Source organism: Pantherophis guttatus, chromosome 2, assembly GCF_059756535.1.
Source record: "Pantherophis guttatus breed Tessera chromosome 2, ASM5975653v1, whole genome shotgun sequence".
NCBI lineage: Eukaryota > Metazoa > Chordata > Lepidosauria > Squamata > Colubridae > Pantherophis > Pantherophis guttatus.
In genome coordinates this window covers 266,835,414-266,848,455 of record NC_142064.1, presented here as the reverse complement: position 1 = coordinate 266,848,455, position 13,042 = coordinate 266,835,414, and the positions used below count along the sequence as shown (strand labels likewise).

Genomic DNA, 13,042 nt, shown 5'->3' with positions numbered 1-13,042 from the left:
TGATTGTCCACTCGGATTCCAGGATCCTTCTTGCAATTACTGCTATTGAGAATATTGCTGTTCTATAGCTGTGCAGATGGTAGATACAGAACTGCGACAAGACCAAGTCTGTGATTTACAGATAGTCCTCGCCTTACGACCAGCCATTTAGCAACCATTCAAAAAACAATTTATGACCCAGATTTGAACTTCTGAGGACTGGGGGGGAGGGGCTCCACCCAGGGTCACAGGACATTTTGGGTGCTTGGCAACCAGCCTGCAGTTGTGGCCTTTCATAGTATCCTGCAGTCACATGACCATGATTTACATTTTTGCCAGAAACCCATGCTTCTATCCCTAGTGAACAATGGGTTTGCTTAATGATTGTAGCATTCACTTAACAACTGCCGTGTTTGAATGAAATTGAATCAACTCGGTAGGGAATCTATGAGTCACCAGAAAAAGGGGTATGCAGAAGTAAACTCAAGTGCCCCACTGACCACTCAGTAACAGTAACAGAGTTGGAAGGGACCTTGGAGGTCATCTAGTCCAACTCCCTGCTCACGCAGGAGACCTATACTAGGGATTTGAACCACCGAACTGCCGACCTTTCTGATTGACAAGCTCATTGTTTTAGCCATTGAGCCACTTAAGTCAGGCTGCGCCACCTAGTCAGGCTGTTTTTTTTACAATTGTTGCATGCGCTTAACAACTGCCACCAAATAGGTTGTAGAACTGGGCACATTGTGTGGTGACCCATTAATGACCATCATGACTGTAATTGCAGGCTAAATTACAGTTGTAAATCAAGGATTTCCTGCATTTCCAATGTTGGTTTAATCCAGGTCATTGAAAAGCTACCCAGATGTTAAGATCTTAACAGTGTATCTGGAAAGGAACTAAGCTAATACAGGCAGTCCTCCACTTATAAGTTCATTTACTGACTGTTCAAAGTTACGCTGACACTGAAAAAAGTGACTTATGACCATTTTTCACATTTATAATCTTGGTAGCGTCCCTATGAACAGTGATCAAAATCCAGATGCTTGGCAACTGGTTCATACTTATGACCATTACTGTGTCCCAAGGTCAGGTGATCCCCTTTTTGCAAGCATTTGAAAAGCAAAATCAATGGGGAAGCCAGATTCACTTAACAACCATAGTACTAAATTATCAACTGCAATGATTCACTGTAGGAAGGAAGGTCATAATATGGGGTATAACTCACTTAACAAATGTCTCACTTAACAATGCAACTTTTGGGCTCAATTGTGGTCGTAAGTCAAGGACTACCTGAAATTTTGACTGGTGGAAAAAGACTGTGTTTTCTTGCAGCAAGAGTCTCTTCTGACACACCTGACAAGGTTTGGGGATTGTGCATTTGCACATAAACCAAGGATTATTGCACATCGCAACAACTGATTTTGTCAGTTGGAAAGCTGTCAGCCTGGGTTTGAAACCCGAGCACCACATGACAGGTTGAGCTCTCGTTACTTGCTCCAGCTCTTGTCCACCTAGGAATTCAAAAGCTTGCAAATGTGAGTAGGGTCAACCACTATGATATCTTCTTAGCGCCAGCAGCATAAAACTAGCACCGGCGGAGCTAAGAAGAAATCATAATAGTTTATGCTGGCTGGGGCGAAAGTATTGCCATGGAAACAAAAGAGATTGGATTTCTTCTTCTTGATTGTGCCACGTGGCCCACCGAGGGAATGGCCTTCTCTACTCTGACTTCCTGAGCTCATCAAAATGTAAGTAAACCAGTTTAGGACCAGTTTTGGACACTTTTTTGGGTTTACAGTTATAACAGAGGTTAACTAAAGTTAATCCCTAGGAGAACTTGTTCCAAAATGGAATTGTTATTGCAAATACATTTTTTTTTTCCGTATTGCTTTAAATCTGGGCTGTAAAATGAATTCTGCCTAAGGAAGCGGGGTTGGTTGGGAGATCATTTTACAATCATGTTGGTAAAACTTTCCAAGAAGCTGAACGGGTTAAAAGCACAAGGTTCAGCAGCTAGAGTAGATCCAGAAATGTAGACTCCTCTTAGTGCATTCCTTTTCCTGTAGCTCCTTTGGATAAAACTTTGAGTTTGGTGTTGCCGTTTTTTAATTTTGCTGGGCGAATCTCAACAGTTCGGAAAGGGTAAATTTAATTTGAAACCTTTCAGAAAATGATCAGATCAGAAAACAAGAAATCCAGGAAGGGGGAGTGGGGGGGGAGGTTAAAGGGAAATTATCCTTGAGTAAATAATTTCTTTTTTAAAAAACTGCACCTATTTAACGCTCTCCTGGTAAAGGAGAGGATACAACAGTTGGTCCTTGCAGAGCTCTCTCTTCCTATAGAAAATTGAACCTCCATGTTCAAGCATAGCACACAGCTCCGCAATCCAGGTGCGGGGAAAGGCATAAAAGGACGGCGTGGAGGCGTCACGCGTGTGGGGGAGGGACAAAAGGACAAAAAGAGCATCGGGGCTATTGAATTGCAAGCGGCGTCTCTTTCTTCGATGAATCGTGACACGATCCCGCGGAGATTCGAAAGGGGCGGGGCACAATCTTAAATCTGAACATGGGGGTAACATTTTTTAACTTCTGTTTTGGCATTGGAAATGGGTGCTGTAAAACTCTTATATGGGGAGGTGGTTAGAGGTTAAGTTACGTGCAACTGCATTGATCAGTGTAAATTATGCTGACTGTTGAAATCTCCACATCTTTACATTGCTAAGAATATAGAATCATAGGGCTGGAAGGGGCCTTGAAGGTCTTCTAGTCTAACTCCCTGCCTGAGGCAGGAAACCTTATGCCATCTGTCAAATGGTTGTCCAATCTATTTTTGAAAATCTAGTGATGGAACACCCACAACTCCCAAGAGGCAAGATATTCCATTGATTAATTCTTCTCACCATCAGAAAATTTCTCCTTACTTCTAGGGTGGATCTCTCTTTGACAAGCTTCCACCCATTAGTTCTTGTCCTACCGTCTGGTGCCCTAGAGAACAAGTCAATCCTCTCTTTGTGACAGATCCTCAAGTGTATTGGAAGAGGAGCTATCACGTCTCCCTTAACCCTTTTCTTTGAGTCTAGGATACCCCATGCTCTGCCTCCTGCCCCTTGGTTTCCCCAAAGCCATGTGGGCCTTCTCCATACTCCACCCCATTACCATTTGCTGACTTACATTTTGATGAGCTCAGGAAGTCAGAGTAGAGAAGGCCATTCTCTCGGTGGGCCACGTGGCACAATCAAGAAGAAGAAATCCAATCTCTTTTGTTTCCATGGCAATACTTTCGCCCCAGCCAGCATAAACTATTATGATTTCTTCTTAGCTCCACCGGTGCTAGTTTTACGCTGCTGGAGCTAAGAAGATATCATAGTGGTTGACCCTGGCTGTGGAGGGGAAAGGACTGGCATGGAAACAAAAGTGATGGGGTTTCTTCTTTGCTCTACCAGCAAAAGACTAGAGTAAACCTAGCGCTGATAGCGAGAAGAAGAAATCCGATCTCTTTTGTTTCCATGGCAATATTCTCCTCCCCAGCCAGGGTAAACCACTACGATCTCTTTTTAGCGCTGCCACCATAAAATTAGTGCTGGTGGAACTAAGAAGAAATCGTAGGAGCTTATGCTGGCTGGAAAGGAAAGGATTGCAATGGAAGCAAAATAGACATGATTTCTCCTTAGCGCCACCAGTGCTAGCTGTATGCTAGTCTTACACTGGTTGAGCTAAGAAGAAATCTCATAAACAAGTATCTAATAAACAAGATTCTTCGATGTGCTGAGATGGACAGGTTAACGTATATCTTTAAAAGATAAGAAAGACTCAGTATATAATAGAAGTTGGGACAGATGCTTTGTCTGGCTTAAAAGAAGGTTAAACCTAGGAGAAGGGTGATAAGATTGTCTAATTAGATTATCTAGATATTTACTAGGCTGTATAACTCTTTATACTTTTGATAAAAATAGGTCAATTGTTTTGTAGATAGTTAAAAGAACTTGAGTGCACTGAAATGTTTGGCTAGGCTGATATTAGTATTAATTGGAGAGTGAGCTTAACTCTCGGTTAGTCATGTTTGTTGTCTCCTTTTAGTTTTGTGTTTATGTGTTTCTATATTTCACTTCTTATATTGTTTTCTAACCCTTATTGTGTGTTAATTTTACTGTAAATATTTAATAAAGATATTTTTATTAAAAAAAAAGATATCATAGTGGTTGATCCTGGCTGGGTGGGGAAAGGACTGGCATGGAAACAAAATAGATCGTAAGTCTTATTCTTGATTCTGCCACGTAGCTCAGTTGACTTCTTGAGCTCGTCAAAAATAAAGTAAGTGAATGAAGAAGGGGAGTGAGGTTGGGGAGCAATACCTGGAAGCAAAGATATTGACAAAGCAGGCCAATGTACTGTGGTCTGGGGCCTCTGAGGACTGAGCGGGCAAGATGTTTGGGAAATAGTTGGGTGGGTATGCTGCAGCCTCTCTGCAGCTGGTTGATGGACCATTGGGGGGAGGGGCTGCAAAATTTCAACTTTGAAACAGATTCGTATTTAGCATTGGGTGTGTGGTTGTAGTAACTTTGAACTTTTGTTGAATGGCCTGTTTTACCTCAAGGATTACCTGTACTACTTTTTTTCACATCTTCTGCAACCTTTTTATAAACAACAAAACTCACACTTTCATTTGAATCTTACAGACAAAGATGCCAATATAACAACACTGGACAACTGAGAATAACAAGCAACATTGAAAAGCAAAGCAAATTGAAGCAGAAATAAAAAAAAATATTTTCCATTTCCTTCAGAAAGCCTATTGTGGGAAAAGTACAGAGTTCAAATCACAAGAGGATCCACACTGGAGATCAGCCATATAAATACTGTGATTGTGGCAAAAGCTTTGGTCAGAATAGCTCCCTTGTGATTCATAGAAGGATCCACATAGGACAGATGACCTACAACTGCTCCCAATGTGGTAAATGCTTTCGCAAGCATGACAACTTTGTGATACATCAGCGGACTCAAACCAGGGAGAAGCCATACAAGTGTCCAGATTGTGGGAAAAGTTTCATTGCAAATTCCCACCTGGTGATACACCAGAGGACTCACAAAGGAGAGAAACCCTTTGAATGTCCTGCATGTGGGAAAAGCTTCAGTCAAAATTCACACCTGGTGATACACCAGAGGACTCACACAAGAGAGAAACCCTTTGAATGTCCTGATTGTGGGAAAGGTTTCAGTGTCAATTCCAGCCTGCTGATACACCAGAGGACTCACAGAGGAGAGAGACCCTTTGAATGTCCTGATTGTGGGAGAAGTTTCAGTCAAAATTCCAGCCTGGTGAAACACCAGAGGACTCACACAGGAGAGAAACCCTTTGAATGTCCTGAGTGTGGGAAAGGTTTCAGTCAGAGTTCCCACCTCATTGGCCACCAGAGGACTCACACAGGAGAGAAACCCTTCGAATGTCCTGAGTGTGGGAAAAGTTTCAGTCAGAGTTCCCACCTCTGGTGAGTTCCCACCAGAGAACTCACACAGGAGAGAAACCCTTTGAATGTCCTGAATGTGGGAAAAGTTTCAGGCAGAATTCCAGCCTGATGAAACACCAGAGGACTCACACAGGAGAGAAACCCTTTGAATATCCTGAATGTGGGAAAAGTTTCAGTCTCAATTCCTACCTGGTGATGCACCAGAGGACTCACACCGAAGAGAAACCCTTTGAATGTCCTGATTATGGGAAAGGTTTCAGTGTCAATTCCTACCTGGTGATACACCAGAGGACTCACACAGAAGAGAAGCCGTACAAGTGTCCGGATTGTGGGAAAGATTTCAGTATTTCGTCTAACCTTTACACACAGGAGAGAAACCTTTCCAAATGTCCATCTTGTGAACAATGCTTTAGGCGTAAATAATCTCCGATTGCTCACAAGAAAATGCACGAGGCAAATATTTAGTTTAGAGTTTAGAGAAAGTTTAGAGAAAGCTTGAAATTCATTTCTGATCTCCCATTTGGAGTATAGATGAGAAATTGATTATTTAAATTCTGGCCTGATTCTTTTTAGTCAAGAGATCTCAGGATTAGACCTGTAGGTGGAGAGAGAAAAATGGAAAATATTAGTTTGATAAAGGCTAACTACCTGTTTCTGATTATCAGCAGTACTTTCTGGATGTTTGCATTTGCAGAAGTCGTGGAATTTCTGCAAACAGGCCTTTGGGTGGTGTTTTTTGTATTTTGATTATGGAATTATGGATTATGGATTATGACATGTGGAGTTTCAGCCTTCTATGTTGGTGAACTCCAGATTTTGAACCTCACAATTTTCCAGCCAGCATACAAGTAATCCTTGAGATACAACTGTAACGAGAACTAACTATTATGGATGCATTTAGCAATGGCGACAGTGCTTTGGTTAACTAATCTCATCCCATGCTGTCTGTTATACAGCTATTAAATGAATGTGCAAGTTGCTAAATAGGACACTGGCTACCTCAGTGTTCAGGAAAAGTCTCCGAGGCTTAGCCCAGGCCCAGGCTTGCTCGCTTCCCCCCAGGCATCCCTAGGCCTCCTCCACCCCACCCCACCCCACCCCCCACCAAGACACCTATTGCTGTGGTTCCCAACCCTTGGTTCCCCCAAGGCAGGGGTGAAATGCTACAGGTTTGCTCCGGTTCGGGGGAAGGCCTCCCCCCACAGGCCTCCGCACAGAGTATCACCCCAGGCCTTTTCCCACTCCCACTGGCTCCCTGCAGGCCTTAGGCCATTCTGTCACGGGGCCTTCCAATTACGATTACACCTTGCAGCAGCTGTTAAACAAGACTGTTTTGCTTAATTGCAGACTTAGGCTTTCCTTCCAAAGGCCTCCCGTAACCCATCTCTTAGGTCTCCCCAGGCCTCTCCATCCCTCACAGAGTCTCCCCAGGCCTCTTTCATAAAACAGGGTCCCTGTAGTCCTTAGGTCGAATTCCAACCCTACCAGGCCTCATAGCATCCTCCTCTTTATCTTTTGAAGACATCTGAACCTTATATTGGGGAAGGAGGGTAGGACGCAAATCTCTCGGCTGTATGACTATTTCATGGAAACAGCCGTTATTTTCACTGTGCCTGGGATTCATTGCTGGGCCCTGAGGTGGACTTCTGGAAGTGGCTGCCATTTTGCCACGACTGCCTCAGGGCCAACATTGCGTCCGCTTCTGGGTCATTGTCATGCAGGAGAGGGAGATGTACAATGGAAAATGTTTCATTTTAAAAAACGCATTGTGTAAGAACAATACTTTTTTTTTTGCCAAATCATTTATTATTTTAAAACAAAAATAAAAGAAAAATAGAATATACAAACATCATTTATTCAATCAAGTACAGATAGTACATCGGTCGGTTTGCATCTCTAGTGCCCTCTCCTCTCTTCACAATATCACTACATATCCAAAACTTATTCTTATGTAAAATATATCAGTTGTATCATCATTTAAAGTATTTCAGCATTTACTTATATATCACCATTTTTTATTATCTACCCAATGATAAAATAAATCCCATATTAAATAATATTGTTTTTCTTCCTGCTCTCTTAATTCTAATGTCAGTTTACTCATTTCGGCACAGTCCAACATTTTCCTAATGATTTCTTATCTGGAGGTATCATTTCTACTTTCCAATTTTTAGCAAATACAATTCTAGCTGCTGTTAGAAGATTCACAATTAAATACTGCAGTTCTTTGTTATATATTTCTGTTATATATTAGTATTATTATGAGGAGTGCACTTCCTTATCGATAAGGTCTCTCCTTTTTTTATTTTTACTATGCTAATAATGAACTTTACTGATTCTGGTATTTTCCAGCTCTTTCTTCCTGTCTGACTTGCATAAAGGAGGGATACAGTGTTAAAAATGGCTTCAAACTACTCTCACTACCATTACAAGGATGGGAAGTTTTTGAAACATTTAATATGATATAAATCTTCTTCTTGTTGTGCCATATCCGCCATAAGCCATTGGCAATCATGTTGGGGATCCTCTTTTTATCAATAGCCGCACGAAAAAGTGCTGCTGAATTTTGTCCAAACCATTCCCTTAGATTTTGAAGCCATGATGTTCTTCTTCTGCCTGGAGCTCATTTGCCTTCAATCTTTCCCTGGAGGATTAAATGAAGTGTGCCGTATTTTTCTGGGTGTCGCATCACATGTGCAAAATATCCCAACTTTCATTTTTTAATTTTAATGGTTTTTTTAATGGTATAAATAGGTGCCTCAAAAGATTAGTCAGATTAACATTGATCCTTTGATAACATTTCATCAAAAAAGGACTACAGGGTAATGTATAGGAATTAATGGCTAAAACTAAAATTTCATGTTCATGGATATTCCAGAGGAAAAATTGCAGACTACAGGAACCATGTTCACTTTTAACATTTGGAATTAACCACAGATACATTTTCTCAACTTCCAAAATGTCTGAATAGCTTATATTTACATCTCCACCCCAGACCACCCCAATGATGCCCTTGAAGTGATGTCCTGGTGCCTGGAGGCCGTGCGGGTCTGGATGGGGAGGAACAGGCTCCGACTCAATCCCTCCAAGACTGAGTGGCTGTGGTTGCCGGCGTCCCGATATAGCCAGCTGGTGCCATCGCTGGCTTTTGGGGGCGAGACATTGGCCCCCACGGAGAGGGCGCGTAACTTGGGTGTCCTCCTGGATGCACGGCTGTCTTTAGAAAAGCATATGACGGCCGTGGCCAGGGGGGCTTTCTATCAGGTCCACCTGATATGCCAGTTGCGCCCCTTTCTGGATCGGGACTCCTTATGCACGGTCACTCATGCCCTCGTCACTTCCCACCTGGACTACTGCAATGCTCTCTACATGGGGCTCCCCTTGAGGAGCACCCGGAGGCTCCAACTGGTGCAGAATGCAGCCGTGCGGGTACTTATGGGGGCGACATGGCGCACCCACGTAACACCTCTCCTGCGCGAGCTGCATTGGCTTCTGGTGGTCTCCCGGGTGCGCTTCAAGGTATTGGTTCTCATCTTCAAAGCGCTCCATGGCTTAGGGCCCGGTTATTTACGAGACTACCTTCTGCCACCGATAACCTCCCACCGGCCAATACACAGAGAGGGTCTCCTCAGGGTGCCGTCGGTCAGGCAATGTCGGCTGGCGACCCCCCGGGGTAGAGCCTTCTCTGTGGGGGCACCCGCCCTCTGGAATGAGCTACCCCCAGGGATACGACTGATCCCGGACCTCTGGGCCTTTCGCCGGGCTCTGAAGACTTTTTTATTTCAGCAAGCCGGGCTGGCTTAAAAATTTTTAATTGGTGAATTTTATGGGTAAGGGGTTTTAAATTGGGGGAAGCCAACATAGATTTAATTTTGTTTTAAAGTATTTTAATGTTTATACTGTATGTTTTTGGCTGTTCACCGCCCCGAGTCCTTCGGGAGAGGGGGCGGTATAAAAATTTAATAAATAAATAAATAAAAATAAATATTTAAGCAAATACAAAAGAGCCTTTTCCAACTTTCCAACTTGTTACTTCCTCCCAGGGTTACTTTCCATTACCTGATTTGGGGTAGGTGGGGGGAGACAGTAATATGATTTTTTTAAAAAAGAATACAGGGTTAGTTTTCTTTTTTCTGCTTTAGTCTTTAAAATTGCTTTGTCTGTTTTAACAGTATAATCAATTGTGAAAGTTATTTTCAAATTTCCCACAACTATGATTGATATTTTGTTAACAGTGGGAGAAAGTAGTGCCTAAATTTAGGATAACTTAGGCAGCACAGAGAAGTAGTGGCAATTATATAGTTGAGTACTACCTGTATTGCACTTTACTAAAGATAAAGGTTTCCCCTGTTCAGTCATTTGTGACTCTGGGGGATGATGCTCATCTCTGTTTTTTAGCCAAGGGAGCCAACATTGTCTGAAGATGCTTCTGTGGCCTTGTGGCCAATATGACTATATGCTTTTGTGTATGGAATACTACCTTCCCACCAAAGTGGTACCTATTTATCTACTCGCATTTGCAAACTTTTGAACTCTTCAAAAGATGGACAGGAGCTGGAGCAAGTAATGGGAGCTCAACCTGTCATGTGGTGCTCGGGTTTCAAACCCAGGCTGTCAGCTTTCCAACTGACAAATTGAGTTGTTTTGCTGCACAACAATCCTTGGTTTATGTGCAAATGCATAATCCCCAAACCTTGTCAGGTGTGTCAGAAGAGACTCTTGCTGTTGGAAAACACAGTCTTTTTCCACCAGTCAAAAGAACTAGAGAGTCAAGGGATTGAGATAGATTGGTATACAAGATTGCAAATACAATCAAGATATGAAGCAGATCCTAGACAATATGGCTTTAACTTGGGGAAATCAGAACTGGATGAAATATTGACAGGAACAGATGAGAAAATGATTAAAAAATTATATAATTATTTATTGCGTATTAGACTAGAAGATGAAGAAATAAAAGAAACAATGATAGCATGGGCAAAGAATTTTGGATACACCATAGAATTGGATAAATGGCAACAACTTTGGGAAAAAAAATATAAATTAACAATGGCAACAGCCTATAAAAAAATCTGTATAAGATGTTTTATAGACGGCATATGCCACCAGAAAGGTTAGCTAAGATGTTTAAAGATAAATCAGCCAAGTGTTGGAAATGTCACCAGTTGCCGGGATCATATTATCGTATGTGGTGGTTGTGTAAAGAAGCAAAACAATATTGGGTGAAAATACAAACATGGTTAGAGGGAATGTTGCAGCAACATATAGAGTTAAAACCAGAGATATTCTTATTGGGAATTTTACCTGAGAATTATAGTAAAAAAGATACATATTTGATTATTCATATAATAACAGCGACTAGAATTGTATTTGCACAAAATTGGAAAGCAGATAAAATCCCGTTGGAAGAAGAAATTATAAAGAAAATTTTAGAATGTGCAGAAATGAATAGATTAACATTGAGAATAAAAGATAAAGAGGAGTCGATGTATTTCAAGACATGGGATAAATTTTATGATTGGTTAGACAAGAAACATGAATAAGGACATAGAGATAAAATAGCTAGAGAATAGATGGGAGAAAAGAATTAGAAAAATAGATACCCAGATGATGTCGAGTAAAAGGAGAAAGGGAAGGGGGGGGGGGTAAAAGGGAAAAAAATGAGATATTATAAAAATGTACGCAAATGATGACATAAAAAAAATAATAAGTGAATAAGAAATTGAAATGAGAATAAAGATAATTAGGAAATCGGGGCTGTTCAAATACCACTGTCGAGACTCACTCCGGCTCGACACCTTGAGGAATAGGAATGAGCGCTATCTGAAACACCACATACCATCTACGGGAGCTAGTAGATGGTATCTGGTGGGTGGGGGGAGCACACAGCGGTAGTGGGGGTGAGCGGCGAACCTAGAATAGGCTGTCGGGCACGCTGCGTCCGGGCAAGGTGTGTTTGCGCAAGGACTCCAGCTCTTTGCCATCGTAAGCAACGAGCGATGACGTCATGAGCATCGGAGCAGCTGGTCTACAACCCCGGAAGTAATGCCGATTGGCCAACGGGGTGCTGTGGGTTATTTAAACATTATGTATGTTTCATTGTACTCGGCATTGACTGCAGCTGACCTGGAGCCGAAATAAACCACCATTCAGCATTCAAGCTTTGTGGTTGTGGTGTGGTTATTCCAAGTACCCAGGACCAGTGAGCAAGCCGAGAGAAAGTCGGCGCTGTCTTGTTCGGAACAGCTGTGAGCCGGTAGGGATGGCAGAGGGTTCAGGGCGTGCCAGAGATGGAGGAAGGGGGCGAAGACACAATATTGGAGGTGGTACCGGAGGTGCAGGGGGCTAGCGAGCCTCCTGTGGTAAGGCTAAAAGAGAGGAAGATACAGCAGGGGGAGTGTGCCTCTGAGGATTTGGAAGCATCTGTCCCCAGTGGGATGAAGTCCTCCTCTGGCGAGTGGTGGCAGAGTTCAGCCCTTACCGGTCCAGGAACAGCTAAACCCCCAACACCCCTTCCAGGTGATATGGCTTTCCAAGGGTGGAGAGAAAGAAGGTGGATAGAAGACGAGGAGGGGGAGTGGAGCTACTCCACTGGCTCTGGAACCACTACTCTAGATGTTTTGAGAGAGAGATTCGGGGAAGCAAGCTTTAGGGACGCTCCTTCGTGGCAACCCTGGGCAACAGGAGTGGATGCTTCGGCCACCTGGCAAGGTGGAGGGGGGGCACACCGAACTACAGACACCCACTTCCATTTGGCTAGCCCAAAGTTGCGTGTTGATAAAGGGACTAATAGGTCTCGAGCACCAGACCATCAAGTGACTGCCCCCACCTCCACGTCATTAGGGGAAGCACTACGAGGGGTGGACCAAGATATGCAGAGGAGGCAAGGCTCACACGATATGGGTCGTGACCAGTGGTGGGATTCAATTTTTTTAACAACCGGTTCTGTAGGCGTGGCTTAGTTGGGGGTGTGGCTTGGTGGTCATGTGACTGGGTGGGTGTGGTTAGCTGGTCATGTGACCGAGTGGGCATGGCTATGTGCATGGGACTACTCAGAGGGCTGAAAAAAGTCATTTCTGACTGGTCCTCGCACTTATGACCATCCTTACATTTATGCCCGTTGCGGCATTCTTAACAACCGTGTCAGTCATTTCACTACTACTTCTCTTCACCACGGTGACAGGATAGGGCATAAACCGTAAAATGTGAGGACAGTCGTAAGTTCAAGGACTGGTCAAAAGTGCGAGGACCGGTCAAAAATAACTTTTTCAGCCCTCTGAGTAATCCATATGCACAAAAGGATACAGCAATAGAGAGGGAGGAAGGAAGGAGAAGAGAGATGGAAGAAAGGAGGAGACAGGGAAGGAAGAGATGGGAGGAAGGAAGGGAAGGGAAATTAGAGTAGGAGTGAGGGTAAGAGAGGGAGGAAGAGAGGAGGAGAAGGAGAAAGGAAGAGGAAGTAGGGAGGAGAAAAAGAGGGTGGAGGGAAGAGAAAGTAAGAAGGAAAGAAAAGAGAGAGGTGGTAGGTTTGAGGAGAAAGATTGCTGTACAGTAAAAAAGATGAAATGGAAGAAAGGCAACCCCAAACAAATATAA

General features: G+C 43.1%; 1 pseudogene; it reads left to right on the top strand.

Annotated features, from left to right (window-relative positions):
- The first annotated feature begins 4,745 nt into the window (after positions 1 to 4,745).
- LOC132711725 (uncharacterized) lies at positions 4,746 to 5,916 on the top strand (annotated as a pseudogene).
- The last annotated feature ends 7,126 nt before the right edge of the window (positions 5,917 to 13,042 follow it).